We start from the raw sequence: 24,182 nt of genomic DNA, 5'->3' as shown, positions 1-24,182 counted from the left end.
GTATGTATCTGGGTTGTGTGTGTGTGTGTGGGAAAATACTTTGGTTTTTTACTTTGTTTGCTAAACGGAGACGAAAAGGCACTCTGCATGTGCACAAAGGTGCTGTCTCCTCATTCTTGTCTGATATTCTGAAGATTGATGTGGATGTGAGTGGTGTGTGATCAAGAAAGAGATTGGGGATTTCAACCCTACTTCTGATTAATACAATATCTCTCTGCGAAATTTCATAACTATTCTTTATTTCATATGCTCAACCCAGTCTGAACATTCACATTAGTTCATATGATGGACTTAACCAGGTCACTTGCAATCTAGGCACTGCATTTAAAGAGCATGCTATGCTTGTTTAATTCAGTTTGGGTTTTTTGTGGGGGGTTTTTTGGTTTGACATGTTCAAATCCAGTCTATTTGATTAATTCAAATAGCCAAATCCCTAAAATGGGTAAATTCAGTAACCAGGTAAAGAGTGTTATGTGAACCCAGCTTCTTTGTTCCCTGAAGCTGGATTGCTACTATTTATCACCCTCCTGCAGAAGACTGCTTTGAACCCCTCATAATTTTGCTTTCTCCTTCCTGTAATCTCCTTAGCTCATTCAGAATGTTTATTTGAAAAGTCATTTCACATACTTTTATCCTGCTGCTTTGAAGTTCTACTAGAGATGCATTTGAAAGTCTGGTTCCTATATGTATAAATGTTGTTTGATTTTTCTGTGTTAGTTCAGTGGTTATGGCTGAGGAGGCAGCTAAGTTAAGCCTCTGAGCCCACCTCAAAAAAACTAATGGATTTGAACTGGTATGCATATTGTGACTGTCACTAATATTGGTTGCAGATACACATGCCATAGTACCCTGCTATTGTGACCGTCAAGTGATGAAAGACCAAAAAGTGATTCAAGTGGAAGATTTTTTTCATCCACTTCATTTTTTTGGTAACCCTTCTGTAATTATCCCTATTAGTGCTGCCTTGCAGGATTATCTTATGTGGGAATCACGTGTTCATAGGTAGTCTTCAACTTATGACTACAATTAGAACTAGGCAACGTAAGTTCTTGCAGCCATAAGTCAAGTTGGACCCAATTTTACAACAATTTTTACAGCTGCTGTTAAGCAAATCTTCATGGCTGTTAAGCAAATTACATAGTTGTTAAGTGAATCCAGTGTTTCCAATGGACATTTTCTTTGCCAGAAATCAGCAAAAAAAGGTCACAAACACAATCACATGATTGCAGGACACTGTAGCTGGTTGTTAAATGCAAGCTGATTGCCAGGTGCTTGAATTGCAATCACATGACTGCAGGGATGGTGTGTAACAGTGAGTACAGATTTTAAGTCACTTTTTTCCAAGGCTGTTTTAATGTTGAACCACCATTAAATGAACAGTTGTAAGTTGAGGACTACCTGTAACATGGCTGTCCATAAGGGGATTGGTGCTTGCAATCCCTGCCATTTTATTTGCATTCTTGAACTTGTATAATTTAATGGGGTATCTTTCACATGTTTATATTTCTACAAGTTCATGGAAAGGCACATGGCAATCGGCAGTCCAACACCTGAATAATTTCCAATGGCAAGAAGCACATTGAATTCAAGTCTTGCTGATGGTTGTGACTGTTTGTTTTAATAAACGAGGTGCATATGATATACAATAAATAAAGAACATAGACCTATGAATTGGCTCATTACGAGGTCGTCTCCATAGCTAACATGAGATTTCCAGTCTATGTCTGTAAGGAATTAAGGATGATCATTATTCTACTTTAACAAACCTGGTTTACTTTTTCATATCATATTCTCTTATATTGTTTCTCATACCAGGGTGTTAGCATTGTTACTAGATCCCTGAACCATATTCATTAGGAAGAGGAGGATTATGGATCATATGGGGGACCCCAAGACATCAAACCACCAAAAAAATAAGTCAACTGAAAGTCATGAAGGCCAGCTTCTGCAGCAGAAGTGAGAGCCCCACACTGCTCCACAATGTATGAATCAACTCAGTCTCCTGAGGGAGTGTTATCTATGGCTGCATATGGTGATGAGGTTTCTCTCCCCCCCCCTCCAGTTTTCCAGCAAAGCTTTTTACCTAGGCTTGATCCATTCAGCTGGAAGAGCCAGAGCATGAGCTGAATCATCATCATTCCTTCACATGATCAGGTGGCCATAAAGGTGCTAGCTTATCAGTTAACAGGAGATGTCTTCTGCAAATTTGCCAAAGCCTTGTAGGAAGACAAAAATTGTTTTCTGTCCTTGAACCCCCTTCCCTTTTGTGAAGTGGTCTCAGATTCCCTTGGGCTATTTATGTCTTGTTTACTCAAACTGAAGGGATCAAGGCCATTTCACTTTGGTGGAGCCAAGGAAACAGAGGGTTTAACGTGATCTTTATGAGTTGGTGGGAGTTTGTAATCCTGTGGGTGGGTCTCAGCTCTGTGAAAAATCTCTTCCTAGAGATTCTGCTGGTTTCATTCTATGACAGATGAGTCTGAATAGAGAAGGGCTGTCAATGTTATTTGATGTGTTTGGGGCATTAGTGCACCTTCACAACCTGACATGTTAAATGTTGGTTTCATTCAATGCAATGAATAATTGCCTTTCACCATTGCAGCCTTCCCAAGGCTTCTTAAGGTAGAAACCTATATCTCTTATAAGAGATTAACAATGCCTTAAATCAATTTCAGTGCCATATTTTCACAAAAGAATGATTGAAAGAAGCCAAATCCATAACACTAAAGGCAGCCTGAGCTATCAAAAATGAGCGCAGTATATTTTTAAAAAATCCAGATAAAAGTAAAAGAAAACTAGTAATCTTTAAAGCATTATTAAAGGTAAAGTCAGTGCAGAGTGCAGAGAATAAAAGTTACTTTAAATCCTAATGAGTCAAATTATAAATTTGATGAAGGGACCTGCAACTCACATCCCTTACACTTTTTAATGGAAAACCTGCTACCTCCTGACATTTTACTACTATGGATTAACCAGGCTCTTTTAACATTGCCTACGTTGAGTTAGCATTACCTTTGGAAGTAACATTTACATGCCTTCATTTTTGAAAGAGATATTTTGGACCACAGCTCCCACAGGCCTTTGCTATTGACTATGATGGTTGAGGTTAATGGGAGCTAAAGTCCAAACATCTGGAGAGAGCCAGATTGTCTGTCTTTGATTAGAAGCTCCTAAGGTGTTGCTGAGAGCATGCAGAGAATCTGTTGCCTATTTGAGCAAAAAGGCCTTCCTGCTTCTCTTGAGTGCTGGGATGATATGCTGTGTTCTGAGCTTCATTTTAAAGCAAACACATGGGAATGCAGTGACTCAAGCCTTCCTAATAAGTTTTTCCCACCAACTGAGAAAATTTTGTGGATTCCACATTGCTGAAATTGAAAATATCAATATCTCAGGTAAAAAGAAGGAAGATTTTGTGATTCTTGGAATATTTGTGAATAGAAAATGTGCCGAGATACTATAAGTTTTAGAGGAAATTGCTGCATCAGAGGCTTGTGGACAGTTATGGAATTCTCTAGGAAAATCTAGGAAAAGTAGTATAGATTTCCACAAAACAGGATGACCTTTAAAAGCCCTTTTCTAGTGCTATCTTCACATCTCTGGCAAGAGCACCCCGAGCACCCCTTTCTTCATAGCCTTTAGGCAGATAAGGAAAGATGTTAAGGCAGAGGAAGGCAGGAGATAAAAAAGCTTTGTTTTTGCTTTCTGATCCTGCCTAAGATTAATTTTAAACCTCCCTCCTATTTGCAGTTAATACAGAAATTAAATCAGATAACAACTAATGTGCTAGAAAACAACATAATTAAACAGGAACTTCGTCAATTAGAAAAAATAGATCTGTATTTGTAAAAATAGTATCTGAGAAGAATTTTAAAATTGTAGCTGATCATGAGGTAAATATGAGTCAACAATGTGATGTGGTTGCAAAAATGTAGATGTGATTTTAGGCTGCACCAGTGGAAGTATAATTTCCAAATCATATGTAAGAGATCTGTTATATTCTGCATTGGCCTTGAGTACTATATCCAATTTTGGGCACCACTATAAAAAGTAAATTTGTCTAACAGGATTGGGAAAGGTACAAACAAGAGCAATGCAAATGGCTAAGTGATTGCTTTCATGATGAGAAAGTGGAAGAACTGGATATATTTAACCTTTAAAAAAATTGCCTGAAGAGGAATACAATTCCTCTTTTCACATATCTAGGAATGTCAGAAGATGGCCATTATATTAGAAATAGGATATTGAATCATGGATTTCTATTACAGGAAATGTTAGGAAAGTCTTTTTAACAGAAACAGCAATTCAAAAATGAACCAATGTTTACACTTTTTTTGGAGGGGGGAATGAGTTCAAAAAGAGTCTGAATGTGATGCAGAGATTCCTGCAATCAACATTTATGTACTTTTTTAACTGTTTATGATTTTCTGGTGCTAATATATAGATTACACCAGATAGAATGGCATCATTGATAGAAAGTAACAAATGAGTGTTGGCAGACCTATGACCTTTTTAATATTATTGAATTACATTCCTATTATCCTTCTCCATTGGCTTTACTTCCACATGTATTTTGGATCTCGATAAAAGGACTTTGACTAAGATAGCTTCCAAAATCAATCTCAGATTATGAACTTCCGCGTGATCTCCCACTTTCTTTCTTAAACTGCATACTATCAAAGCCACTTGTGTTCCACCATATTGCCACCTGTAGCTGCAATGGCTGGATCCGCTCTTCATTCTGCCTCTCTGTTGTATTGTGCAGATGTGATAGATTAGTTTTTCAATAGTAAAGAAAATGTTTTTATTGAAGTCACCCAATATGATACCATTATTTGTTGTTATTTTACATGCTAGTACTAGTTTATGATTTAATATATCAAGGGACCATCACTAGACCCAACTAATCTGGAGAGCTTTTGTTAGCTTCCAACTTTCTCTTTTTAGGTTGCAGAGAAAGTGGTTGTATGGCAGTTTCAAAGGACCCTGGAAGAAGTGGATTATCTGGATCCCTTTCAATCGGGCTAGCATATGCATAGTGCATACATCTTTGCTCTTCTTGATATATCAGTGGCCTTCAACATTGTCAATTATGGCATCCTTCTGGCAGCACTGTGTGGTACTAGTTCTCTTCCTTCCTCCACGGTTGGTTCCAGCGGATGTTGATAGGAGAGGAGAGATCCAGTGCATGGCCCCTGTTTTTTTGGGTATTACAGGGCTCAGTTCTCCCCCCCTCTTATTTAACAACTACATGAGGCCATTGGGTGAGTTGACAGTTTGGGGTGAAGTATCATCAATATGCTGATGATACCCAGATTTATATCTCCACCTTGGTCTACTCTGGACACCCTATCTCAGTGCCTGGAGGCTGTAGGGGTATGGATGAGGCACAGTGGACATTGGCTCAACCCAAACAAGACTGGGGTAGCTTTGGGTGTTTAGCCTTTCTACTACAAAGTTTTTTCAACCTTTGGCCCTGGAATGGGATGGCACTGTCCCAGAAAGGTCTGATACACAATCTGGGGGTCCTGTTGAACTCAAAACTCCTGCTGAAAGAGTAGGTGGTAGTTGAAGCTGGAGGGTCTTTGCACACCTTCAAATTATGTGCCTGTTGCACTCATTAATGCACTGGGAGGCTCTGCTCACTGTCATTCATGTCCTTGTGATCTCTTGCTTGGACTAGTACAATGCACTCTACATAGGGCTGCCCTTGAGACACATTCAGAAGCTTCAGCTGGTACAGAATGCTGGTGATTGGGTTGCAAATAGTGTTGGCTATTCAGCAAATGTAACACCATTATTGCCAGTGTGTTTCTGGGTGCAATTCAAGGTACAGGTTATCACCTTTAAAGCCCTTCATGGTTTAGGACTGGGTTACCTAAGGGACAGTCTTCTTCCACTCATTTCTACCTGTCCAATCTGGTCCAGCAAAATGGGCATTCTCATCCTCAGGTTCCATCAGCCAAGGAATGCCAATTGTTGGGTAGTAGGAGGCAATCCTTCTTTGCTGTAGTAGCTGCCCTCTTAATCATCCTCCTTCCTGAGATTAGGAAGCCCTGATCTGCTGGCTTTTTGGAAGCATTTGAAAACCTGGTTATATGCCCATACCTGGGGGTCCTGAGTGTGTGAAGGTCCCTTTTCCTGGTTATGCTGACACCAATGGATTATAATACCTTTTGGCTGGTCTTTGTATTTGATTTCTTTTCGTATCATGTTTAATTGTTTTTAATATTGTGTGTTTCCCAGAGTTCACTGGTTTGATGGGTAGCTTTAGAAATTGAACTAAGAAATAAAAATAATAATTAGTTTATTCTGAGATAAATAAATACTAAATTGTAATTAGTTTATTCTCTGAGATAGATCTTTGTGTAGTAAGCCATAATATCCATACATGAAAAAAGGTATTAGCAGATTGAAAGGACATTAAGTTTTGTAGAAGATCCTCCAGCTAATTTTGTTACCATTTGATTTGATTCTAAAGAGAAAGATCTCAAAACAAACTAGTGAGATCCAGCATGCTCAGGATGCATAGAATGATAATTAATGTTCGTGGTAAAAAAAAACCTCAGAAATAAATAGCTTTGTATTAGGTCCCATTTGGAATCAAATGTATGAAATCAAATATCACTATTTTTTAGATTCTACATGTACATGAAAAAAGATTAAAAAAAGGTCGACTTTGTCAAAAGTTTCTTTTTGGATGATGATGATAGCTTTATTGTCACTTTGAATGTACACCAATCGGCATACATCAAAATGAAATTTTGTTGCATACAGCTCTCAAAGGGTCACCATCTCCGATATATACTTCTTGTTCGTGGCCTGCTCAAATTTCACATTGTCCATTTTAGTCTCTAGGGAGTGAATGATGGCACACAGGACAGATGGAAATGGGGCTCCATGTGGATTAGCCCTAAGGTTAGCTTGTATTCTGACAACCTCGCCTTCTTTCCTTTTTCTGATCCTGACTCTTCCACCTTTTCCTTAAAGAGGCCTTGCTTCTTTTCGCCCCTGGAGCACGCTGCTGCCGCTGCCACCAACTCCTCCAAAAGCCTCTCTCTCTTCCTCTGGGTCTGCCGACAGCCTCATCCAGTTCCTTCGCTCCATAAGCTCCAGGTCCTCTCCTCATCTGCCTCCTTTGGAAACAGCCCTGATTTGCAGTAGAATCCATCACTGGGCCAGCAGTCAGATCTTGCTGCTGGTAGAACAAATTCAAACAGCGCCAACGACTTTTAATGGTCTCACCAACAGTTCCAAAACAACTAGAAACTTGCCATGCCAGCAAAGATTGTCGGTCGTATGTCGTATGTTACCTTAGTTCCACCATGTTGCTCAAACACATTAAAATCTTCCTGATCATGTGGCCTATAGCACTTACTATCCCTCCCAAAACTATTTGCCTTCAAGAGCCAATGCAGCCGCAGCCATTCCAGGCGCCGCCATCTTATCGATGTTATCGAGTTTAATAAAATTATAGGTATTGATGTTCTAATTGTGCATCATATACATTGTTCATGCTGCTCAGTGAAATAAATGGATTGTGGGAATATTCTTAAACAAATGTTCTTAATTCTGTCCTTCTCTTCTCCCCCCTCCCTGCCAGATTTATGTTCTAAATGGATTTTTATTTTTATTTTTGGCAGTATCTACAGTTTCTGTTTTAGAAATTGTGAAGAAATGAGCACATAGAAAAAAGACTGGGTGTAAAAATTAAATTAAGTTCATAGTTAACTATCTAAAATATATTGACAAAATTTATGAACAGATGAAGCCGCCTTCATACTGAGTCATTGGTCCATTCAACCAGGTGCTATGCTCAAGGCCTTTAAGCTACCAATTTTTTGGAATTTTATGCATACAAAGGTCTCCATCACTGCAGCACTGTTGTTTTAAATGACTTCTCAAATGTCATTTTAATATGAAATTTAAATTCAATCTCTAGAACTTTATCAGACCTGAACAGAAAGTAGATGTCACCCCTGCTGCTTCTCTAACTGGTAGCTTGCAAATTTGGGGGGCAGAAATCTTTCTTGGACTGAGGAAAGAAGCTTTCTCACAGCATACCATATCAGTCTGTTTGCCCATCTTTTTGCCTCCTGAGCTGACAGCATTTCTGCAGGATCTTGGGCAAAGAGCTTTCTGTTCCTTGACCCTGCAGTGGCAAGGTCCATCACTGACCTTTGGCATTCAAAGCTTGGAGTTCAAGCCCTAAGCTGTGATCTCTCTCTCTCTCTCTCTCTCTCTCTCTCTCTCTCTCTCTCTCTCTCTCTCTCTCTCTCTCTCTCTCTCTCTCGATAGATCCATGCAATCTTCTTGCTAACAGGACAGAAAAAGACAGCCATTGCTTTCTTCAGAGATACTACTTCAGCTTCTTAGTCTAGCCTATAATCTGGGATTTCCTCCCAACGAGTTTCATCCCAGCTTAATTTTTCAGAGTAGCTAAGGCTGATTAGCTGACAGCACCTAGCTGAGCTTTAACTAGAAATCCTTCTGTTTGTGGATGATAAGTTATGGGGGGAAATCTGCAGGCCTACATCACTTCCTCTCCGGCTCTCTTTTCCCTTATGGCATCTTGTTATAACTCTTCTTCTTTTCTTCTACCCCAAACAATTTCAAATCAGTTCTGGGGTTTCCGCTGCTGCCTATGGGGGAGATGCCCCGGTTGGGTGTGTGCGTTTCTAAAATTGGCTTTTAGCTGTTCTTGCATCATAGATGCTCATCTCCAGAATAGGTGGCTGTCACCCGAGACCCGCCTCTTTGCTCCTTGCAGCCTATTTTAAGCATTGATGCTCCAGTGCTATTAATACAGGGTGTGTGGGCTGTGTTCCAGCCCTTCCCCCCCCCCTCCCAGGCTTTCTCTTGCACCTTAGAGAAGGAGGAGGAATTAGCTCGTCTTTCAAGGCTAGTGGTGTGCTTTTAAAGGCTAAATGAATGCTTACACTTGAGAGCAGAAGTGGAGAGGAAGCTTATTGTTCCCAGTAGCTGGGGGGAAGGGGGAGTCCTGGGAAGTGTTGTGTGAGGAATGGTGTGACTAATAACCTTTTTCCAACGAGTAGGGGCAGACAGTAGAGAAATCCAGGAGAAAAAAAAAACACGCAGAGAAATTTCTAAGTTAAGTTGCTTTGAAGGATCCAAACTATTCCTAAAAACCCAAAATGAAATATACTGCTCAAAAAAAATAAAAGGAACACTTAAACAACACAATGTACTGTATTTAATAGTAGGATGTCTTATTTTCTGTTCCCTTTATTATTTTTTTTGAGCAGTATATATTGTGGAACAATCACCTGGAGTGGGGCTTGATGTATTACATCTTTTTGCATGTATGAAATTTACTTACAGGATTTGTATGTCACACACTAAGTCATAATCTGATTTATTTGGTCTTTGCTAAGCATGCCCTGTGAAGCAGCCATTTTGATTGATAAAAGTATGGCTTAATGATAAATGTGACTGCATATCATGGTTAAACTGATAGCTTAGCTTGCCAATAATCTAAGTTGGGATACCCTCTGATTTTACTATGCTGGAGGCAGGCCACTCTGAAATAGAGGTCTCCCTCCATTTTGCCCCAGAGGCAGAGGATTAGAAAAAACCGTAATGTCAATTCATGTATGGGGAGATAACTCTGGTCTCCACTATCTGTCCTTTTTTGTTCTAGAGAACATGCTTTCCTATGAATTCCACTGCCGTTCTCTAGGTCACAGGTCTGCAACCCGTGGCTCCAGAGCCACATGCGGCTCTTTCAGCCATCTCCTGCGGCTCCCAGTCTTCTGCCATGTGCTGTCCAAAAAAAAAAAAGTGGGACTAAAAAAGTTCAACCAATCAATTCAAATATGCAGGGTAGGTGCATATCTCGCCTTGGCTCCACTCTTCAGTCAAACCCTGTTCTGCACATGTGCGCATGTACGCGCATGCGCACACATTTTTTTGCAGCTCCCAGTTTTTCCTTTTGTGAGGGAACTGGTTCTGAGTGGCTCTTTCACTGTTTCAGGTTGCTGACCCCTGCTCTAGGTCATGGATATCTCAACTGCACCTTGGTTATTGTACTTAGGTTTTTAAATTTTATTTTATTTTATCCCAAGGATATCTTGGAAGATCTTTTCAATGACAGGCAATGAGTAAGGGGGTTAACCTCTCATTGAGCAGCAACAAGCACCTTTAACTCTGCACCATGATCTTCTAAGTAAAATATTATCAGTACTGCAATTCCCAAGTTGCTGACCACGTGCTACATACTTTTCGCAGTTACTCATTGCTGTTCCCAGCGGCAACTAAGGTAGCCCAGGCTGAGGAGAGGATAGAAGCAAACAAGCAGCAGCAGGTGCTGATCATCCCCCATGCTTTACACTGATAGAAAAAATTATTCAAAGCTTGGTGTGCCTTTGAATTGGTCTTGATTCCTGGTAACTGCCTGGACTGCTACCTGCAGTGTCCTTGATAAGATTTTCAGAAATGGTTTCCCACTGCCCTCCTCCTAAGGCTGAAAAAAGAATGACTGGCCCAAAATCAACCAACTGGCTTTGTGGCTCAGGTAATTCAATCTCTCAGTTTCCAGCCTGGTGCCTTAATCACTATACCAATATACTTTAAATTGATTTTATCGGATAATATTAATTCCTGGAAGCCCAGTGATTTGTTGTCCTCCAGATATCCTAAGGGCATCGTTTTCAGCCCTAAGAAGTAGCCCAGATTAGGAAATAGACTCCATAGGAAGAGCAGAAATATACTTTATTGAGATAGATTATATAATAATAGAATCTTGCAAGTCTGCTTATGTTTTAAATCTTTCCCTCTTATATTAGAATTCTTTATTGGCCAAGTGTGATAGGATGCATAAGGAATTTGTCTCCGGTGCATAAGCTCTCAGTGTACATACAAGCAACAAGTGAAAAATCATGATCTTAATCATCATAAAATACATTCCTCATAAATCATAAGATACAACACTCAGTCATAGTCATATGATACTAAAATAATCAACATAAATCATATTAGGATACTAAATAATACAATGTAAATTATAAGATACAAGCAAAAAAGTTATAGTCATAAGATATGGAAATAGGTAATAGGAAAGATAAGGATAATAGTAATACAACCTTACTAGGTAGTTGGACAATGTTGTGGGAATTAATTGTTTAGCAGAGTCATGGTATGGGGGAAAAGTGTCCTTGTGTGTAGTTGTTCTGGCATGCAGTGCTCTATAGCAGACATGTCAAACTCGTGACGTCATGCAACGTATTGGGATGGTTTTGCCATTGCCAGCAATGGGATGGATGCGGCTTCCAGATGACGTGTCTGGCCTGTGGGCCAGCAGTTTGACACCCCTGCTCTATAGCGTTGTCTTGAAGGAAGAAGTTGAAACAGTTTATGTCCAGGATGCGAGGGGTCTATAGATATTTTCACAGCCCTCTTTCTGGCTGGTGGCAATATATAGGGACTCAATGGAAGACAGGCTGGTAGCAATTCTTTTTTCTGAAGTTCTAACTATCCATTGAAGTCTGTGTCTGTCTTGTTTGGTTGCAGTGCCAAACCAGACAGTTATAGAGGTGCAAATGACACTCAATAATTCCTTTGTAGAACTATATCAGCAGCTCTTTGGGCAATCTGAGCTTTCTGAGTTGGCACAGAAATAACATTCTTTGTTGTCCTTTTTTTGATGACATTTTTGATATTAGGTGTCCATTTTAAATCTTCAGATATTATAGAACCTAGAAACCTGAAGGTCTCTACTGTTGATACTGTATTGTCTAGTATTGTAAGAGGTAGAATAGGAAGGCTTCTTTTAAAATCTACTATCATTTCTACTGTGTTGAGTGTGTTCAGTTAAAAGATTGTTCAAGGCTAGTTGTTCAACTTCCTCCCTGTATGCAGATTCATTATTGTCTTGAATGACACCCATCACTGTTGTATCAACTGCAAACTTCAGTACTTTAACAGAGGGATTCTTTGAGATTCAGTCATTGGTATATAGAATTAAGAGAGTTACAGACCTGAGGAGGGCCCTGTGTTAATTGTACAGTATCTGATATGATTTTGCCTTGCTTCACCTGCTGCTTTCTGCTTTTAGAAAGTTTATGACCCACTTACAAGTGTGATCAGGCATGGCTAGCTGCATCAGTTTAATTAGAAGAATATCTGGAATGATGGTATTGAATGCCAAGCAGAACTCTACAAAAAGGACCCTTGCATAGGTCCTTGGAGATTTAAGATGTTATAGGATGTAGTGCTGAACCATATTAACAGCATTATCTGCTGATCTATTTGCTCAGTAGGCAAGTTGCAAGGAGTCTAACAGTAGATCCGTGATGGTTTTCAGGTAGGCCAGCACTAGCCTTTCAAAGATTGTCATAACTACGGATGTTAGAGCAACCGGTCTATAGTCATTCAGTTCCTTGATGGAGGGTTTGTTTGGCACTGGGATGATAGGAGAGCATTTGAAGCAAGAAGCAACATAACACATTTCTGGTGTTAAAGATGCGGGTGAAGATGTTTGGTCAATTGGTCAGCACAGGCTTTCAAGCAAGAAGGAGTTACCTTGTTTGGGCCTGGTGCTTTTCCAGGCTTTTGTCTGTGAAATAGATCTTGGCACATATTTTTCTGTGATCACCAGAGGTGTGGGGCCCAAAGGGATGGGGTCAGTTGTAGGAGGCTTGGCTGTTGTTGGTGTATCTGTGGTGGAGGTGGTGGTGATAGTTGGTAGTTAGTTTGTTACAGTTGGCAGATAGTTATATGCCACTGAGTCAAGGAGAAGCCAATCTGAATTTCTTCCTAACATGGTTTCCTTTCCTAGGGCTTAAAGAATGCTTTTTTTCCTTGTTTAATGGCTTATGAAGACCATCTCTGTGGCTCTCTACAATAGCATTCTTTGGCCATATCTGCAGTACTGTGGTCTAATGAGAGAAGAAGGAGAGAAGACCACAAAGTGGAAGACTTGGAAATGGTGAGGAATGAACTTTTCTCTGACCATCTAAACCAGACATGTCAAACACAAGGCCTGGGGGCCAGATCCGGCCCGTGAAGTGGTTTCATGCGGCCCACGAAGCCATCTTGGAAACAGTGAAGGAACGGCCCCCACTGCCTTGGCCCTGGCCCAGAGACCCTCCTTCTTCCAGAGACCCTCAGATCTGTCCCACTCCTGCCCAGGCCCCCATAGGCACCCTTGATGCGAACGATGTAGAGCTGCCCATGCCCACCCAGTAGGCCATACGCACTCTAGCCACGCCCACCCAGTAGGCCACACCCACCCAGTAGGCCACACCCACCCAGTAGGCCACACCCACCTGGCCCCTTGAGGGCAGCCGCAATGCTTATCCGGCCCTCAATGAAATTTAGTTTGACACCCCTGATCTAAACATTCCTCCAGGCAGCCCTAGATCAGGCCAATACTCTCATCTATTAGTTACCCCCTGGTAGCCCTAGATTCAGGGACCCTAATAGACAGAAATGAAGAAGAAATCCCAAAGGCCAAATAAAATTGGAGATCTTGCTATTCAGAGTGTATGAAGCAATAACTTTTATCTTCAAGGATCTCAGTTTTGCCAAGGTCCATCCTTTGGACCAAACAGTCTAAATCAACTTATTCCCCCAGAGTGTAAACATGCTAGCCAAGTTTCATGGAGACACTAGTTTGGACAGTATTCAATTCATAACCAGAGGCTTGGTAGAGTGAGGAAAAAGTTTTTTGATCCCTGCTGATTTTTTGTTTTTTGCCCACTGACAAAGAAATAATCAGTCTATAATTTTAATGGTAGGTTTATTTTAACAGTGACAGAATAACAAAACAAAATCCAGAAAAATGCATTTCAAAAAAGTTAAATTGATTTGCATTTTAATGAGTGAAATAAGTATTTGATCCTCTAGCAATCAGCCAGATTTCTGACTCCCAGGTGTCTTTTATACAGGTAATGATCTGAGATTAGGAGCACTCTCTTAAAGGGAGTGCTCTTAATCTCAACTTGCTATTTGTATAAAAGACACCTGTCCACGGAAGCAATCAATCAATCAATCAGATTCCAAACTCTCCACCATGGCCAAGACCAAAAAGCTGCCCAAGGATGTCAGGGACAAGATTGTAGACCTACACAAGGCTGGAATGGGCTACAAGACTATCGCCAAGCAGCTTGGTAAGAAAGTGACAACAGTTGGTGCAATTATTCACAAATGGAAGAAACACAAAATAACTGTCAATCTCCCTCGGTTTGGGACTCCATGCAAGATCTCACCTTGTGGAGTTTCAATGATCATAAGAATGGTGAGGAATCAGCCCTGAACTACATGGGCAGATCTTGCCAATGATCTCAAGGCAGTTTGGGACTATAGTCACCAAGAAAACAATTAGTAACACACTATGCTGTGAACTACTGAAATCCTGCAGCACCCGCAAAGTCCCCCTGCTCAAGGAGCACATGTATAGGCCCGTCTGAATTTTGCCAGTGAACATCTGAATGATTCAGAGGAGAACCAGATGAAAGTGTTGTGGTCAGATGAGGTCAAAATCGAGCTCTTTAGCATCAACTCAACTCGCTGTGTTTGGAGGAGGAGGAATGCTGCCTGTGACCCCAAAAACACTATTCCCATCATCAAACATGGAGGTGGAAATATTACGCTTTGGGGGTGTTTTTCTGTTAAGGGGACAGGACAACTTCACCTCATCAAAGGTCCACTACTGAATAAGATCTAGACTCTCATATAAGGCAAACATGTCCTCCTTACAGACAATGGTACTCAGTGAAATATATTCAGGAGACCCAAAACGTGGTAGACTGACTTATCTTATACTAGTAGCCCCCATTGCTACAGGAGATTCTAATACGTGGCCCTAGTCAACTTGTTAATTTACCAAGGAGCTTCTTGGTAATTGAACCACCTGAATGTAACAAGAAGGTATATGATGGACTATGTTTATACCCTACAATATGATAACAAGTATGATAACAATAGAATATATGTATTAAATAGTTGTTTTTAAAATTATTTTATGTGTCTTTTAATTTTTGATTTAGAGCTGCCCAGAGTCGGTTGAAAGATAGGCGGCTAAATAAACATTTTAAACAAATAACATAACAAAATAATCAAGGCCATTGTGGCAGCTTTATTGCTCTGAACTCTTTTTGACTTATAAGCAAAAGATTAAGGGAGAGAAAGAGCTGTCTACTCCCTTTCAAGTCTGGTCTTTGAAATAGGTAGAGATAGATACCTCTTTCCAAATTCACTGGGAAAAAACCCAGACCATCAGAATTAATCTAATGTACTTTCTCACTCTAGCCTACTATGAAAATAAAGGAGATTAATTTTTTTCCCATATGTTGTTCTGAGCTCTGTAGAAAAGAGACAAATTTGCTAATTTCGTAAATTTGGAAGTTGTGAAATGAATATAAAGAATAGCACCCACTAATCCCCTCCCACGTTGGCTCACATGTACATAGCTATAGCAGTCAATTCTATTTTAGAATTACATGATAGATGCTTAATATTCCCATTCTGCAGATGACCAAACTGAGGGTGAAACCTAGTAGTTTTCTCCTGGATTGTTCAGAGATTAAAACTTGGACTTTAATCTCCAGGTTTTCTCCTGCAATTTTCTTGTACTGCTGTCAGAACCTTTAGTGCTGTCCCACCTAAAAAAGTGGTACATAACAGCCTTCTGGGAACAGCCCAGATTACAAGCCCTTAATTCTAAAAGTGAGTCTTGAGTTCTAATTAGAAAGTTAATTAAGAATGTTAATGATGATGATGATGATGGAAGGGACCTTGGAGGTCATCTAGACCAACCGCCTGCTCAGGCAGGAATCCCTCTACTATTTCAGACAAATGGCTGTCCAGTCTCTTCTTAAAAACTTACAGTGTTGGAGCAGGTTGTTCCACTGGTTAATTGTTCTAACTGTCAGGAAGTTTCTCCTTAGTTCTAGGTTGCTTCTCTCCTTGATTAGTTTCCATCCATTGCTTCTTGTCCTGCCTTCAGGCACTTTGGAAAATAGCTTAACTCCCTCTTCTTTGTGGCAGCCCCTGAGATATTGGAACACTGCTATCCTGTCCCCCCTCATCCTTCTCTTCATTAAACTAGACATACCCAATTCCAGCAACTGTTCCTTACATGTTTTAGCCTCCAGTCCCCTAATCATCTTTGTTGCTCTTCTCTGTACTCTTTCTAGAATCCCAACATCTTTTTTACATCATGGTGACCAAAACTGGATGCAGTATTCCAAGTGTGGCCTTACCAAGGCATTGTAAAGTGGTATCGACACTTTACATAATGTTGATTCTATCCCTCTGTTAATGCAGCCTAGCATTGTGTTGGCTTTTTTGGCAGCTGCAGCACACTGCTGGCTCATATTTAAGTGATTGTCCACTAGGACTCCGAGATCCCTCTCACAGTTGCTACTATTGAGCAAGGTACCACCTGTACTATACCTGTGCATTTGGTTTTTCTTGCCTAAATGTAGAACCTTACTTTTTTCATCACTGAATTTCATTTTGTTAGATAGCACCCAGTGTTCAAGTCTGTCCAGATCCTCCTGTGTCTTAAGCCTATCTTCTGGAGTATTGGCTATTCCTGCCAGCTTGGTGTCGTCTGCAAATTTGATGAGTTCCCCATCTATCCCCTCATCCAAATCATTGATGAAGATTTTGAAGAGCACTGGGCTCAGAACAGAGCCCTGGGGCACCCCACTACACACTTCCCTCCATGTAGATGAGGACCACATGCTGAGTACGACAGGTCAGTCAGCTACGAATCCATCTGGTGGTGATGCTGTCTAACCCACATTTTTCTATCTTATCAAGTAGTAGGTTGTAGTAATCGGAGTACTCTACAGTACTGTCTGTAGGGACATTTGTCTGGGAGGATTGTGCTCCTTTTTCATGCACTTCCTATATATGAAGGGGTAGAGGTTTATCTGTTTAATGGAGGAAGCCACATCTACTGGTTATTTTGGATTTTTGTTTGCCAATCTGGGAATCAGCTCTCCCTCTCTTGGCTATCATTAGCCTTGGTGGAGCAGTGGGCTAATGCCTCCTTAAGTAACACCAGCTGCCTGCAATTAGTGCAGGCTCAAGGTTGACTCAGCCTTCCATCCTTCCGAGGTAGGTAAAATGAGGACCCAGATTGTTGGGGGCAATTAAGCTGACTTTGTAATAATGCCGCTTGGGTGTGTGTGAAAGCCCTAATAAGCAGGCATATACATAGAATGAAGGCTACTGCTAAGCTTGTAAGCCGCCCTGAGTCTTCGGAGAAGGGCGGGATATAAATGGAATTAAAATAAAAATAAAAATAAAAAATTAATGTTATTTATAAAATATAACAACAGTATTTATAGATCACAAAGAAAGAGCCTTGCACGAAGAATATGACCTAAAATTTGAGCAAGAGGAAGTAATCAAGGAAAGGAGAGAATATAAATGAAAGGCTATGCAATTCTGATAGGTGTGAAATCTTTGCAGTTGAATTTTCACCTCACCTTTCTGATTACAACCTGGCACCTCTATCCATTTTCCCACCCCTGTGCCAGCCAAAAGTACCCCAGATTTATTTGGCTGTGCAGTAGTATTTTTCTGACACCACCTATGGTGGATTTCCTACTTTACTGAATAAAATGGGTCTTGTTTTAATATAATGGGTCTTGTTTTATTATATTTGTATATGTAGGAATGTAAATTGAGCATCATCGTGTTACACTGCAAACCTTTTCCTGGAGACTGTTTCTTTCCCAAGAGAAGGAAAAATCTCAATTTCTAACATTGTAAGTCTAACCTTCAAATGAAAAAATATCTGGTGGCTGAACTTATCTTCCTGAGGTCCCTGTAATTAAATGAGGAAGACGGGGATTAATCTTCACTATATATTTCATTGTGTAAAATTAGTTCGAAGGGATATGCATTTTTGAATTCTGTCCATTCAGACCTGGGGTCACCATACCAAATTTATGTTTCATTTGAACTACCAAATCTGAAGGCTTTTTGCAACCTTTAAAATAAGTCTAGCAAACTGCCCCCAGGTGCTTTGGACAGCATTTTCATCTTCCCCAAAATAAGGGTTTGTTACACAGTAGCATGGAAAAGGGCAGCACAAATGAATTTTTAACTATAGTGAAATCTTTGTCAAATACTAAGGGAGAAGAGTATTGCACATCAATAGAGACCCTCAGATACCTGTAGTTCAAGAATCATGATTAATCTTTAAAATGTGATTTTAATGAAAATGCTCCCCCTCTCCACAAATTTGCTTTATAGTCATTGTCGTCATTACACTGCCTGATTGATGCAGCGATTACTGTATTATCTGTGTGCAAGTGACAGCTGAAGCCCTGTTGCAACGATCCCCACCTGCAGCTGTCACAGGAGAGGCTGGGACTGTGTTCCTGCTGCCAAAAGATGTGACTCTTTGGAAAGGTTGGTGGCAGGGAACCGGCAGAGGCTGCACTTCAGAGAGAATTCACAGGTGGCTGGTAAACTATTTTGGGCATTCAGCAGGAGCAGAAGGCTGCTTTCCAGCTGGGCCCTCAATTGAATTTCAAATGAGCCTTTGGCTTGGGATGTATCCTGCCAGTAAGAGAAGGTCTGGATAGATCTGAAAGATTGCAGGGAAAGGCAATAAGACCGATATGATGCTTCAGTTGTTTCAGTACTCAAGTGCTGGACTTTGCTCCTAAAGCGGTTATTCCCTGTCCACTTTGGCTCCCTTTTCAGGTGTGCTCTGAAGATATCAGCCAGAGCTAGAGTTTAGATGGGATAAAGCAGTCACCCACGCACTCGTTACCTCCCGTATAGACTACTGCAATGCTCTCTACAGGGGGCTGCCCTTGAAGCTTCAACTGGTGCAGAGTGCAGCTGCACGGGTAGTGATGGGAGCACCCCGATACTCCCATATTACACCCCTCCTGCATGAGCTGCATTGGCTACTGGTTGCCCTCCGGGTGAGATTTAAGGTGCTGGTACTTACCTTTAAAGCCCTACATGGCTTAGGCCCGGGATACTTGCAGGACCATCTGCTGCCGGGAACGAATTCCCATCGCCCAGTACGCTCACACAGAGAAGGCCTCCTCAGGGTACCGTCGGCTAGACAATGTCGGCTTGCGACCCCCAGGGGAAGAGCCTTCTCTGTGGGAGCGCCAGCCCTGTGGAACCAGCTCCCCCCTGAGCTTCGGATGGCCCAAGATCTCCGGTCCATTCACCGCGGCCTCAAAACACTCCTTTTCTACCTGGCTGACCTGGACTGACAGGGATTTTAATTATGTTTACAATTTTAACTCTAATCTTTAATTTATTTCAATTTTAAATTTTAATTTACTGTACAGAGACCTTTAATTTTTGTTGTTGTTAGCCGCCCTGAGTCCCTCAGGAGATAGGGCGGGATATAAGTCCCATTAATAAATAAATAAATAAATAAATAAATAAATAAATAAATAAATAAATAAATAAATAAATAAATAAATAATAAAGTTTTCTCCAGAATCCCATTGCAAAATTAATTCTACTCCACAGCAGATAAACACATTCTGATTTTTGAGACTAAAGCCTGGTTGAGCTGGTTGCTTAATTGCTGAGTTTTGCCCCAAAAGGTATACGTGTGTGTATGTCCATGTGTCTTGGAGGGCCCTTTTCTCTGGAATTTAATAAATCAATAAAATAAAATGGCACTGCTGGAAAGTTACTACTAGCAGATCATTTGTAGAACATGCTGCTTACTGGGTCCTAGAAGTTTCAGTTTAGACTTGTGAATGACCTTCTACCTTAGGTTGGTGAATTTGAACCCTTTTGCTACTGGAAAACTGATTTTCCTAATTTTCAAAAAGAACATCATGACAAAAGGGAAACTAGTTTGGCCAAAATAGGAGCAGTTGTAGAGCTCTTGTTTTCTTTCTCTGTTCTGCAAAGATTCCCTGCAAGAACTGAATAACTAAACCTGAGTTCATATGTTTTCTTCATCTGCTTCAGTAAATTTTCCTTTTGTGATCTGTTGCATTTTGGGCTGGGGTATATGAACTGTCATTAGCAATCTTTGTAAGCTGTTGAGGGAGCTTTTGAGCAGATGTAGGGGCTGAAGAACAAATAATACAAATAAATATTTTGATCAAGCAACCATTAACTGAGTCAGACCATTGCAGGGTTATCAGTGGGGATTTTTTAATTGAAGCGTGGCTTGAAATTCTTGAATTGAGGTCCAACACCATCTGAGGAATATTGGCCTGAAAAATTATTTTAAAAAAGAAAAAAATATCGGCAAATATTGAGTAATGACATTAATGTGTTGGGAAAACTTACAAACTAGATGTCTATACTCCCAGAAGAATATTGTGTACCTGCTACTTATTTATTTGAAACAGTTTTACACTTTTTAGCCAAACAGATGCCAGAGTAGTTTATAGAGGTCAGTCATTAGGCTTACAGTCTAAAAGACCTGACACAGAACAACAACAACCCTAACTTTATATCTTAATTACAATAAAAGCTCAGTGATTAGTTAAATGTCTGTGATGCTTTCACCTTTTCCAGCCTCTGCAACCTATGAATCACTAAGATTTTGTGGCAAAACTATTTAAAAATTGGTAGTGCAGTTTCCCACCATTCTAAGGAGGTAAACATACAAAACCTATAGTGTGAGCTCTGAAAAAAGGTCCCACACAAAAGGCAAGGAGAAGAAAAACAGTGCTATCCCCAAAAGGGAGTGCCCATCGCATGTTCATGACATGGCTTGCATCACTGTGGCACTCATTCCTTTCTAAAAGTTTTCATTGGTGTCTGTTGCTGTTGCTGTAGTATGTAGAAGCATGAGTTCAGTGTTGTTACATCTTCTTCTTAGATGATGTTTGATAGAAGGGGTGCTTGATGGAGGTTGCTTTTTAGCTGAGATGAATCTTGCAGCCTTCATGTTCCATCACTCCTGCTGTTGTAAGACTGATGCAACAGCTGCAGTCAAGAGTACACAAATGTTGTGGAAGACACTTACCTAAGAGTTGTTTGGCAATGCTCCTTTTAATCCTCTCTGAATAGCCAAGCCATGTCCCTATTAGAGCATCATAAGTTAGACACCCAACTTTGTATCCCCAGCATGGGGGATTTTCTTGATAATTATCTTACTGGTACCAGTTGCCAAGATCAATAAAAAGCCAAATTCCAGTGAGATCTATTCTAAATTAAGCCTTTGCCAAGCAAGTTGCTTGTCTGGCCTTTTTATTGGGAATCATGCCTTCCTGGCTCTAATTTTACTTTACTTTGTGTTCCTTCTCCACTGTTTTATTACCACACTTTAGGCTAAAGCACCTGTTCTGATTTTAAAGGCAGGAAAAGTTATTTCTCTTGTACAAACTTCCTGAGGAAGTCTGTATCTAGCCTTTCAGCTGGGCTTGTTGGTGAACAAATGTATAGGAAGGGGGTCTCCCTTTAGGAAGTGGCGAAGCTGCTGTTTTCTCATCCCCAACTGCGTGATTGAGAAGGACCTTGGATTTTAACAAAGCAGCATGATGTACCATCTCTGGCTGGGGGTAGGAGTCTGCCCGTTTCTCCGAGAGATGTTCAAATATGTTTCCTAGGTTGTTTGCATGACATGCTAAGCCATACTCTATTGTGATTTGGTTTATTGTGTAATTTGTGCAATAAGGACTGGTTAAGAATAAAGCTTTAATAACCAGTTTATTATAGCTTTTGCACAGGGAATCACTTGGCTGACCTTGCGTTGGGCTTGGGAACTAAACAGATCAGGGCCCAAATGTATTTGGAGAGGAGACATCAGGGCTGTAGGCTGATCTAGAAAACTAAAGAAAAAATCATCTTGGCAGAGGGCAATGGCAAACCTTTTCTTTACCATTTCTAAGAAAACCACATGGATAACCTAATCACCAGGCACTGAACTCTACTCAGAGAAGACTTTACATACATAACTACCTTGTTCAGCATGTAGTCTGAATCCAGATTAATAGCTAGTTTATGATTACTTGATTACCGTGAATACCTAAATAGCAACAACTTGAAATTAAAAATAAACTGCAAAATTAAGACCCCTTTGCAGCTAAACTTCATATTATTTTTATTTCCTACAGTCTGATGTGGACTTCTTTTGGGAAACAAGGATTGAGGAAAGGATTAGCAAAGACTATCTTGCAGACAGTGACTCGGAACTCAAATAGATGTTTGTGGTCTTGTCTATTGTTTGCAAAATGGCAGTAATTGTAAGGGAGAGAACACCAGAAGTTCCATCACTTTGAAGATTGCTGGATTATGTAATCTCTGCATTAGAGGAGGTGGGAGCCAGTGCCTCAGTGATTAACTTCCCTGTGTAAGGAATAGTTGGCTTTTTAATGCTAAACATAATTTGGGGAATTATGCAACACACTTTCTAGCACTTTAGAGAGAAAGTGCATTTTCAAAAAAAAAAGTGGAAATTGCAAGGCTAAACTATGGTAACATGGAGATCAAAATGGGAAGGATGGAGAAAATCCACATTGTATGACTTAAGCTTTATCTTAACCCAGAAATGAGATAGGGATAGGATTTAATTACTGAATTGGGGAAAGGATAGTCAACAAATGGGCTCTGGGAAGTGGGGGGGAAGTGGGCGGGTTTGGGGTGGGGGGGATTTGGGGATATATTGTAAAACTTTGTTTTTATAAAACTCTTTAATAAAAACAAAAAAAAAACAACAAATGGGCATTGTGAGACAATTTGATAAATATAGAAGAAAAGCTTCCTGGGATTCTTTTTAACTAGAGAAGCCAAAACTTGAACCAGAGTCCAACCATTGCTAGGATGATGGGAAGGAGAAGCAATCCTCAGTTCTCTGTTAGGAGGCCTTGCCAAGTCCTTCAGCCCAGCAGTATGTTTGTTCATTTATTAAATTTATATACTGCCCATCTCACCAAGACCTGACTCAAGGCAGCTTACAACCAAATGAAAAACAGCAAGATAAAATATTAAATAAAGTAAAACATTAAATAAAATATTAAATATTAACATTAAAATTGCCTTAACATTAACAAAAATGGCAAGCAAGGGATTCACTCACACAGGATGGAGTTGTAATTTTATCTCAATCTATTAAGCCCTGAGAGTCAAGTCCTGGTTTTGTTTTGTTTTTTAGAAAAACTGAGAGTAGATAAATAGGTACCACTTCAGCGGGAAGATAACAGCATTTGGTGTACCTTGACATATAGTCATGGAGGCCACATGGCTACGGAAGTGTTTCCAGGCAACACTGGCTCCCTCAGCCAAGAAGTGGAGATGAGCAGCTTCCCCTAGAGTCAAACAACAATGGGGGATACCTTTACCTTTACTTTTAGATAATAATGGTAATGGCGAGGTGAAGATTCAGATGATCACCTAAATTAGCAGTTGTCAAACATTTGGGTCTTTGCATTCTTTAAAATGATTGAGGACCTCAAAGAACCTCTATTATTACTGATAGGGTTATATCTACTATTTACGGTACTTTATTAGAAACTAAATCTGAGGAATGTTGAAATATTTATTTGCCTTCCTGGGCCTCCTAAAATGGTTTGGGACCTCCAGGAGTCCCCAGACCTCACTCTGAGAACTGTTGATCTAAACATCTGTGATTTCTTTTGAGCATGTTTAGCTAAGACAATTGCTGAGGAATGCCAGACCATCACAGGTTAAAAAAAAGAAAAAGATATTTACTTGTTTTCCCATTTTTAAAAAAAACTGGGTAATTTTACAAGTTTAAAAACTGTACAGTAAATTAAAAAAAATAAAACTTGAATAAAAAGAGCTTAACAAGAAAGAAATCATAAATTTATACAGCAGTCCAACTCAAAGGATGGGATGCCATTGCTTATGGGAAGAACCAGGTCTTCAAAGCTTTTTAAAAAAAACAGGCATATTCAGAGGCATGCAGATCTTAAAGGGAATAAGTTCCAGAATATAAGTGCATTGACCAAAAAAAGCATACCACTTGTGTCCTGTCAGATGGGGCACTGTTTAATGGACAGACCTGAAACATGCCATGATGATGATGATAAGAAGAGGAGTGGGAAGTAAGTCAGCATCTTATAAACATAAATGTAAGACTAAAAATTAGTGCATATATAGCTGAAAGCAAATTCTGTTTCTTAATAGCAAGGGTATTAAAACTTTTGGTTGCTTTTACAGAGCTCTTACAGTATAGTAGCTGATTGTTATTGTAACAGTTTTTCATTGTTGCTTTTTTATTACTGCTAGCTTCCCAGGTT

The 24,182-nt window shown here is 40.1% G+C and overlaps 2 protein-coding genes across 2 annotated transcripts in view; one reads left to right on the top strand and one right to left on the bottom strand.

Moving 5' to 3' along the window:
- The window catches only part of CISD3 (CDGSH iron sulfur domain 3), a 293,184-nt gene that overhangs the window by 19,085 nt on the left and 249,917 nt on the right, over positions 1 to 24,182 (bottom strand). The window lies entirely within an intron of this gene.
- The window catches only part of LOC310648438 (inactive phospholipase C-like protein 2), a 71,100-nt gene that overhangs the window by 872 nt on the left and 46,046 nt on the right, over positions 1 to 24,182 (top strand). The gene's annotated exons all lie outside the window — the stretch shown is intronic.

This window comes from Vipera ursinii, assembly GCF_947247035.1.
Source record: "Vipera ursinii genome assembly, chromosome: Z".
Lineage (NCBI taxonomy): Eukaryota > Metazoa > Chordata > Lepidosauria > Squamata > Viperidae > Vipera > Vipera ursinii.
Note: the sequence above shows the minus strand (reverse complement) of the source record. Positions and strands in the feature narration are given on the sequence as shown.